The sequence below is a fragment of the Chiloscyllium plagiosum genome, unplaced genomic scaffold (genome assembly GCF_037043375.1).
Source record: "Chiloscyllium plagiosum isolate Xiang-an unplaced genomic scaffold, Cpla_swu_hap1 HiC_scaffold_42, whole genome shotgun sequence".
NCBI lineage: Eukaryota > Metazoa > Chordata > Chondrichthyes > Orectolobiformes > Hemiscylliidae > Chiloscyllium > Chiloscyllium plagiosum.
The window spans coordinates 57126256-57136322 of NW_028270180.1; positions in this window are offsets into that span (position 1 = coordinate 57126256).

Consider the following 10067-nt stretch of genomic DNA (forward strand, 5'->3'; position numbering starts at 1 on the left):
ATTCCCAGCGCTTCACACTGAGATTCGCAGTCGAGTGATCTGGATCATTCTCGGTTGTTCACACCGAAATTCCCAGCTGAGAAAGTTGGATCAGTCTGGTGTGTTCACACTAAGATTTCAGGTTGAAAGAGCTGCATCATGCCGTCTGTTCACACCGAGATTCCCAGTTTTGAGAGTTGAACTATTCCAGTTGTTCACATGAAGATTCGCAGTTTAGAGAGCTGCACAAATAAGATTTCTACCAATGAGATTCCAGTTTAGTCAGCGGAACAATTCCTGCTGTTCACACCGAGATTCTCAGCTTCGTGGCTGTACCAACCCATTGTGATTCCCAGTTAATTGTGCTGGAAAATCACGGCTGTTCACACCGAGCCTCCCTCTTGAAGGAGCGGGAACATCCTGGCTATTGATATTGAGATTCCCAGCTGAGAGAGCTGCAGTATCCCAGCTGCTCCGATCGAGATTCCATTTTAATAGAGCTGGACCATCAAAGCTGTTCACCCTGAGGTATCCAGGTAGCAGCGCAGAACAATCCCGCCTGTTCACACTGAGATTCCAGTTGATAGACCTAAACCATCCAGGTGTGTTCACACTGAAATTCCCGGTTTAGAGTGCCAGACCATCCCAGTGTATTCATACTGAGATTCCCAGTTGAGAGAAGTACACTACCCTGTCTGTTCACATAGAGATTCCCAGTTTAGAGACCTGAACCGTTCTGGTGTGTTCAAAATGAGATTCCCAGCTGCGAGAGCTGAACCATCCCAGCTGTTCATACTGAGATTCGCAGTAGATCGAGCCGGACTATTTCAGTTGTTCACACGAGATTCCTAGTTTAGAGAGTCGGACCATCCCTTCTGTTCACAGAAGGGATTTTTCCAGATTGAAGAGCAGAACCATCCTGGCCATTCCCAATGAGATTCTCTCTTTAAAGCGTTAGACAATCCCGGCTATTCACACCGAGATTGCCAGTACAGAGATTTGAACCATTCTGAATGTTGACCCCGATATTTCCACTTAAGAGTGCTGGACCAATCCGGCTGTTCCAACTGAGTTTCCCAGTTTCAAGAATGCAAACGTTCCGGCTGTGCACACTAAAATTCGCAATTTGGAGAGCTGTAAGACTCCAGATTTGAAAACCGAGATTTCCAGTTTCGACAGTTGGGCCTCACTCGCTGTTCACACTGAGTTTTACTGTTTAAAGAGTCGGGCCATCCTTGATGATCCCAATGAGATTCACAATTTTGAGAGCATAACCATCCCACTGTTCAGACTGAGACGGACTTTTTGCACGAAACGGCCATTCTCGAGCTTCTGTGATGCTATCTGTCATGCTGTGCTTTTCCAGCAGCACATTATCGACACTCATTTCCAGCATCGACAGTCCTCACTTTCGCCGAATTTTCCCAAGTGAGAGGGGTAGGCTCTCAGAGCTGTTCACACTGGGATTCCCAGTGTAGAGAGCAGGAAGGTCCCAGCTATTCCCATTGAGTTTCCTAGTTTAGAGTGCTGATCCCAGCCAGCTGTTCCCCTGGAGAATCGCAGTACGTTCGAATAAAATGACCGCATTTCAATGTCAGCTGTTTCAGGTTCAGGGCGTGAACTGAAGGCACTTCTCACACTCAGATCTTCAGCTGCAAATGTGAGAGAGTGTTTGTGTTCTCCAGGATCACAACCAAGGATTTCCACAGAGAGCTCACAAATAGATCCACACAGTAGGTGTGCTCTCAGTGCAGCCCTGGAAATAGGCAGGCAGGGTATTTTATCACTTGGTGAGCGGCATACAGCTCCAATTCACCACTCCTTAAGCCAGGGCATAAGGGAATCGGAAATCAGGTGAATAGTTTCTCGCTTGTTTAATAGTGGATGGCAAAACTATTTTAACAATTATGAAGAATGAATAGCCCTGTAAAACGAGGAATTAGAAGATATTGTTACAAGTAAACACATTTAAAAACAAGATCCTGGCAATGTTGGAGTTCCGAAATGAAAGCAAAGTTCAAAGTTTGTGAGACGATTTGTAGCTTGGGTGCTCGTTGCTGTGGTTCTGTTCGCCGAGCTGGAAGCTTTTGTTGCAAACGTTTCGTCCCCTGTCTAGGTGACATCCTCAGTGCTTGGGAGCTTCCTGTGAAGCGCTTCTGTGGTGTTTCCTCCGGCATTTATAGTGGTCTGTTCAGCTGTCCGCTGTAGTGGCCGGTATATTGGGTCCAGGTCTATGTGTTTGTTGATGGAGTTTGTGGATGAGTGCCAAGCTTCTCGGAATTAAAACAAAGAACAGCCAGGGAATTCCTAGAAGCTTGGCACTCATCCACAAACTCCATCAACAAACACATAGACCTGGACCCAATATACCGGCCACTACAGCGGACAGCTGAAATGACAACCGGAAGCGTCAGGGACAGGCCACTATAAATGCCTGAGGAAACACCACAGAAGCGCTTTACAGGAGGCTCCCAAGCACTGATGATGTCACCTAGACAGGAGACGAAACGTTTGCAACAAAAACTTCCAGCTCGGCGAACAGAACCACAGCATGAAATCAAAGTGTTGGTGAACCTCAGATGGTATTTCAGACCTGTGGTCAGATTGGTCTAGCATTCCGAAGAAGCCAGCTCAATTCTTTGCTGACAGGAGGTAAATATTAGTATGACATCTGGGGGACTGTGAATGTAATTCCGAAAACGTCAGAAAGAAAATGTTATTCCGAGTAATGGTGACTATGAAACCACCATCAAATAACAAAACTGAAAAAGTCAATTCATGTCCTTTAAGGAGGGAAATTTTGTCAACCTTACCTGGTCTGGCTTATATGTGGCTCCAGCCCAGCAGCAAGATGATAAGCTCAAGAGGATGATGTATACAATTCGTTGCCTTCTGTCGTCAGGATACATGGTAAAAAAAAAGAGGAATTGCTGTTATATTTGTGCTGGAGGAAATTGAATAACATTCAAGTATTTTGTTTGTTTTTGTTCACTCGTGCGATGTGGGCATCTCTGGTTGGGTCTGTATTTTATTAGGTACCCTGAGGTTTCCTTGAGGATGTGCTGGTGAGTTACTGCCTAAAACTGATACCGTTCCTCTGTTGAAGATTGATTCACATTGCCATTAGGGAGAGAAATTCTAGGACTTTGACTGAGCAATACTTATGGGATAGTGGTGTGTTTACAGGTTAGGATGGTAACTTGCTTGGACATTTGGGTGCATAAGTATTGTGGTACTCCTATGGATATACTGCTGTAGTACTGGATTTGGAAGACGCTATTTAAGGAGCTTTGGAAAATCGTTTCAGTGCATCTTGTAATTCGAATACCTGTTGTTACTCAGCTTCGCTGGTGGAGGGAATGGATGATGATTAACTGATGCTACTCAATATCTGCCATTCAGATAAAAAGTCTGCTCATTCATGCTCTTTGTATGCTGGCTGACAACCAGTTCACCATTCATGTGATGGAGGCAGTGCACTCACGTATACTTTATTTTTCCATGATGCCTTCCGATGTGGGGTTTTACCAATCGTCTTCAAAAGTCCAAGTGCATCATATTCGCTCGCTTCCTCGAACAAACCACTGCAAGTAATCTCTGAACATTGGAGTACATGTGGTAGGTATCATTTCCCCTTTGTAAATTCGTGCTGACCATGACCAATACACACACAGTGTTCCAAGTGTTCTGTTATTGCAATTTTTACGATTGGCTCCCGACATTTTCTCACGTCTCAAGTCAGTCCAAAAGATCTAATACTTTGTTTGGACTCTACATCATTTGTTTTTAATAAGCGTGGTTACGTAACTGCTCTTCAATCCATGGGACCGACTTGAGAGTCTACAGATTCTTGAACAGTGACCACGAATGCATCCACTTCTTCCAGAGCCAATCCGTAAATACACTGGGAAGGGGTCTGACACAGTTCTCAGTTCAAAGGAAGTTTTTCTTATAGAGACAGAGGGGTAGTGTGATCAACATTTTAAGAATTCATTCAAACTCTATCTTAAGCCAGACATGCGTTCTTTATTACCAGATGTGCGTCGGTTTCTTATTTGTTATAGGTCTTGGTTTCAGCAGCCCACAGTAATCCGTGACGTCGAGAAGTCGAGTTGTTGCTGAATTGGAGATTTTTCTGTGCTCTTGGATGTGAAGGTTCTGGAGGAGAAGCTGAGCTGCTACATTGCCAATACATGTGAAATGATGTAACTCGTGCAAGACTACTGTGAAATCAATCCATCTCACAATCACAGAATAATTCCCACAGGAATGTGGCGATTCCACCGCTTCATGACTGGGCTGGTCTTTTGAGGAATTTCCAATTTACCTTCCATCATTTTTTTTGCATCTTAATCCAATTGTTCTTATAAAGTTGTTGTTGGATCTGCTTCCAACTCGCTTTCTGGAAACGTCTTCGGGGTGACTGGAGCTCATTTTCTCAAATATTCCTCTTATTTAGGAGTTTGAATCACAATGGCAAATCTCCTGAAACGTTCCGCTCTTAACAGAGCATTCAAAGTTTGTGCGAAGATTTGTAGCTCGGGTGCTCGTTGTTGTGGTTCTGTTCGCCGAGCTGGAAGCTTTTGTTGCAAACGTTTCGTCCCCTGGCTAGGCGACTTCATCAGTGCTTGGGAGCCTCCTGCGAAGCGCTTCTTTGATGTTTCCTCCGGTGTTTATAGTGGTCTGTCCCTGCCGCGAGAGAGCTGAGACAAGCCAGGAAATGGGAATCCTGCGCTAACCGACTAAGCGCCACATACGAACAACTCCGGTTCCTACAGGAATGCCGAAAGAATCGAGCGGCAGGGACAGACCACTATAAACACCGGAGGAAACATCAAAGAAGCGCTTCGCAGGAGGCTACCAAGCACTGATGATGTCGCCTAGCCAGGGGACGAAACGTTTGCAACAAAAACTTCCAGCTCGGCGAACAGAACCACAACAACGAGCACCCGAGCTACAAATCTTCGCACAAACTTTGAACACTTACGGGCGAGAGACGCTGAGACACGCCAGGAAATGGGAATCCTGCGCTAACCAACTAAGCGCCACATACGAACAGCTCCGGTTCCTACACGAATGCCGAAAGAATCGAAGCGGCAGGGACAGACCACTATAAACACCGGAGGAAACATCAAAGAAGCGCTTCGCAGGAGGCTCCCAAGCACTGATGATGTCGCCTCGCCAGGGGACGAAACGTTTGCAACAAAAACTTCCAGCTCGGCGAACAGAACTACATTAACAGAGCATCTTGGTATAACCGAAACAGAAAGGAATTCCCACATCCGTGAAACAGTTCTAATCCATGTCTTCCGTTGTCACATCAGGGTCTTGGTGTCTTTCGTCATGGCCAGAAAACAAAACTACCATAGAATGAGTTTTTATGAGGGTTTAATCGAAATAAATCATTAATTGCTTTTCTTAACGTTGTCTTTTGAAGGATCTTTCATGTTTTGTTCAATCAAGAAATGAAGGAAAGGTGTTTTGCTGAAATTACCTTTGTCAAGAGTGCAATTATGTGATACTGCTATGGCAGCCTTTTGACTGATAAAATGAAAATATAGTTCGATAACGTGGCCAAACAGCAAAGGATGCTGTGTGTATTCGGCACAGCAAAATGTGAAATAACAAAACCCACAAACCAAAAACAGTGGCAAGACTAGGGTAAGGTGTTCGCTACATTCGCATATTGTAAAAGAACTAGTTATCATCGACCAAAATTTTCATTAAGGTATCCACTACGTAAAATAAGGCCGAGAGAGAAAGGCACCTGGTCCTGCTGCACAAAGAAACGAACAGTAACATGCTATCTAAATAATTGACTCAGTTTCAAACTATTTCGTGCATCTCCCTGATTGTCCAGAAATGTAAAAGTTCCAGAAAACAAACAGAAAGTAAAAATACCTGGCTTCCCATGACGACCTTCTCTCTGAGGTCCACTCTTGGGCGTTCTGAGGTGAATAGCACGTCGAGAGATGGGCACCAGTTGACCACCTAGAGAGAGGGAAAAACGAGGGGGTGGGGGGAATAGAGGGAGAGAGAGAGAGAGAGAGTGCAGATTCACAACCCCAGAGAAAAAGCAACTGCGGAAATCCATATGAGAGGCGTAATATGTTGTAATGGTGATGGGCCAATTAGCAATCGCTGTTGAAAATTAAGGGTTGTTATCTCTTTGTAATCAATAAAATTTGGAATGCTTTGATTTGGTCCCACCTTGTGTTCGTATTCTTTTGACAACAACGGTATTTTGGTATGCCTAGCCAAATTCCTTCATAACATTCCAAACGGAGTTACCTAAATTGTTTCAAGGAGAAACTGGACAGTCTTGATATGTTGGAACAGTTGAGGAATAGAAGTTAAATCACATATTATTTTGCTAAGTGTTTTGAATGTTTTTCCATTTCTTCTGTTTTTGCTTCTATTTTAACTGTGGTGAAAGAATAACGTGGGTCTTGATGACGACACTAGTCGTTTAACCATTTGCATCACATCTGGAATGTAGAACCTTTTATTTGTCTCGAAAAAAGGTAAAAGCCAGAGTCGGGGAATATCCCCTTATAATGTTTTATGGGAACATGGTCTGGTTCGGAACAAACGATTGGCATAATACTTTCTAAGGCATGTGCACTAATGCTATCAGATCTCACTAATACAGCATTCAGCTCGATTTGGCATCATCTATCGTATAATCTCGAGGAATAGTTTTTTAAAACAATTTCTAACGTTTAATTTATGGAGTCAACTATTCCACGGGCACTATTTGCTAGTGAAATGAAATGCATGCCCGTCCGTGCAATTAGCAGAAGCCCATCTGATAACGAAATGAGTAAACGTTGAAAAAAAAACGCAAAGATTCAGGGTAATTCCAAACACCTGAAGCGGAAAGCACTGGCCAACGGACTGCAAGAACTGCAGTAGATTGGAACGAGGGCACACTGACAGATCAATCTTGAATTGTTATCTGTGAAGACCTGCGGTCAAGTTCTACAAAGAGATATATGCCACCTTCCAGATTTATTGAACAAATATAGGGGACCGACTTTTACAATGAAATCAGCTGCATGTGGTAATGTGGCGAAGTGGTCTAAAACGCGGGAGACCGTTTCAGTCGCGACAGAGGCATGGGTTTGAGTCCTCCTGCTGTCAATAGCTTCATCACTTCAAAATTGAAAAGGTTCAGAGAAGAGTGAGAAGGATGTTGCCAGGGGTTGAGGATTTGAGCTTGCTAAAGAGGCTGGGGGCGTTTCCCTGGGATGATCGGAGGGCGAAGGGTGACTTTATCGAAGATTAAAATATCATGAGGGCAATGGATAGGACAAATAGGCTAGGTATTTTTCCCTGGGATGGGCGAGTTCAGAACTAGAGGACATATAGTTAGGGTGAGGGGAAAAGATATAAAAGGTGTTGTGGTTCTGTTCGCCGCGCTGCGAATTTGTGTTTCAGACGTTTCGTCCCCTGTCTAGGTGACTTCCTCAGAGCTTGGGAGCCTCCTGTGAAAAGCTTCTGTGATCTTTCCTCCGGCATTTGTAGTGGTTTGAAACTGCCGCTTCCAGTTGTCAGTTCCAGATCTCTGCTGACGTGGTCGGTGTATTGGGTCCAGGTCGATGTGCTTATTGATTGAATCTGTGGATGAGTGCCATGCCTCTACGAATTCCCTGGCTGTTCTCTGTTTGGCTTGTCCTATAGTAGTAGTGTTGTTCCAGTCGAATTCATGTTGCTTGTCATCTGCGTGTGTGGCTACTAAGGATAGCTGTTCGTGTCGTTTCGTAGCTAGTTGGTGTTCGTGGATGTGGATCGTTTGCTGTCTTCCTGTTTGTTATTTTTAGTGTTTTGTGCAGTCGTTGCATGGGATTTTGTACACTACATTGGTTTTCCTCATGCTGGGTATCGGGTCCTTCGTTCTGGAGAGTTATTATCTGAGAGTGGCTGTTGGTTTGTGTGCTGTTAAGAGTCTGAGTGGTCGCAGCCGTCTGGCTGTTAGTTCGAAAATGCTCTTGATGTATGGTAGTGTGGCTCGTCCTTTGGGTTGCGGTATGTCCTCGTTCCGTTGTCTTTCCCTTCGGCATCTGTTGATCAAATTGCGTGGGTATCCGCTTTTGGCGAATACATTGTATAAGTGTTCTTCTTCCTCTTTTTCCAGTTCTGGTGTACTGCAGTATGTTGTGACCTTTTTGAAGTGTCTTGATGCAACTTCTTTTGTGTGTATTGCTGTGGTTGTTTTCGTAGTTTAGGACTTGGTCTGTGTGTGTGGCTTTCCTGTATACCTTTGTGGTGAGTTCGCTGTTCGGTGTTCTCTGTACCATCACGTCTAGGAGTGAGAGTTGGTTGTCCTTTTCTTTCTCTCTTGTGAATCGGATTCCTGTGAGTGTGGCGTTGAGGATCTGGTGTTTGATCTCTATTTCTGTGTTTTTAATGATTACAAAGGTGTCATCCACATTTCTGACCAAGAGCTTGGGTTGAATTTGCGGTAAGACTGTTTTGTTCTAATCTTTGCATTACCGCTTCTGCTATGAGTCCAGAGATGGGTGAGCACTTGGGTGTGCCGTTGATTTGTTCATATATTTGGTTGTTGAATGTGCAGTGTGTTGTGAGGGACAGGTCCAGTAGTTTGAGTATGCCGTCTTTGTTGATAGGTTCAATGTCCTGTTGTCTGTTCTGTATGTCCACCAGGTTGGCTATTGTTTCTCTGGCTTGAGGCATAGCACTCATCCACAGATTAAATTAATAAGCACATCGATCTGGACCCAATACACCGACCACGTCTGCGGAGGTCTGGAACTGACAACCGGAAGCGGCAGATTCAAACCACTACAAATGCCGGAGGAAAGATCACAGAAGCGCTTCACAGGAGGCTCCCAAGCACTGAGGATGTCACCTAGACAGGGGACGAAACGTCTGCAACACAAATTCCCAGCGCGGCGAATAGAACCACAGCAACGAGCACCCGAGCTACAAATCATCTCCCAAAGTTTGAACTCGTAGGGTGAGAGACGCTAAGTTAAGCCAGGAAATGGGAATCCTAGGCCAACCGCCTTAGCGCCACATACGAACAACTCCGGTTCCTGCATGAATGCCAAAAGAATCGAATCCTTCCACTATGTGTCAGATACAGACCACCAGTCAACAACCCACAAGCCAGGGACACAGCCAGGCAGAACGGATTCAGGATGATTCAGGTAATGATTACAGACGCTCACAACAGACTTCACAAATGCAGACAAGAAATTGCGCGCCAAAAATCCTTAATTTCAAAAACCACCAATCAGGAATGGACCTGGACCATAGAACAGGCCGTCACCATAGGACAGAACAGGACCCACACACCGCCAGAAAACGACACTAAAAGAAAAAATGGCCAAACTACTACACAACAGAGGACACCACGACACACGCCTGGGTTAGAAACCTCTCCCCCAGAGAGCTCACAGACAGGGAAAAATAATACTGGCCAAGGGACCCAACTACAACCACAGGGACGCCAAGACAGCAGACTTCTAGCAGCACTAGAATGCACACTCAGGAACAATAGACTGACAGAAGAGATGCAACAAACAGTGAGACAAAGTATCGTACCTCTGATGACAAGGAAAAAGACACACACATAAGCTCAGCACCAAGGAGAGGGAAGCACTCAAATCACTAAGAAATGATAAGAACATAATCATACTACCAGCAGACAAAGTCAGAATGACTGTCATCCTGGACAAAGCAGTCTCCATCCAAAACGTGCAACAAGTACTTGCAGATACCAACCCCTACCAAAAGAGGGAGTTTGACCCCAATCCACAGCTCACAAATAGGATAAACAACACACTGAGGAATCTACAAAAAAAAAATGACACATAACCAGGTTTGACCTACTAAGAATGAAACCTGAAAGCGACAACACCCCCAGATTCTATGGACTACCTAAAGTGCACAAACCAGACATCCCACTCAGACCCATAGGAGCACTACCAGGGACACCATCACACAAACTTGCTAAAGAATTACAGCAGAAACTGAAACACCTGATCAGCGGATCCAGACATTCTATGCAATCAACACAGGAATTCTTGGACATCCTCAGAAACATACACATAGACAAGGAA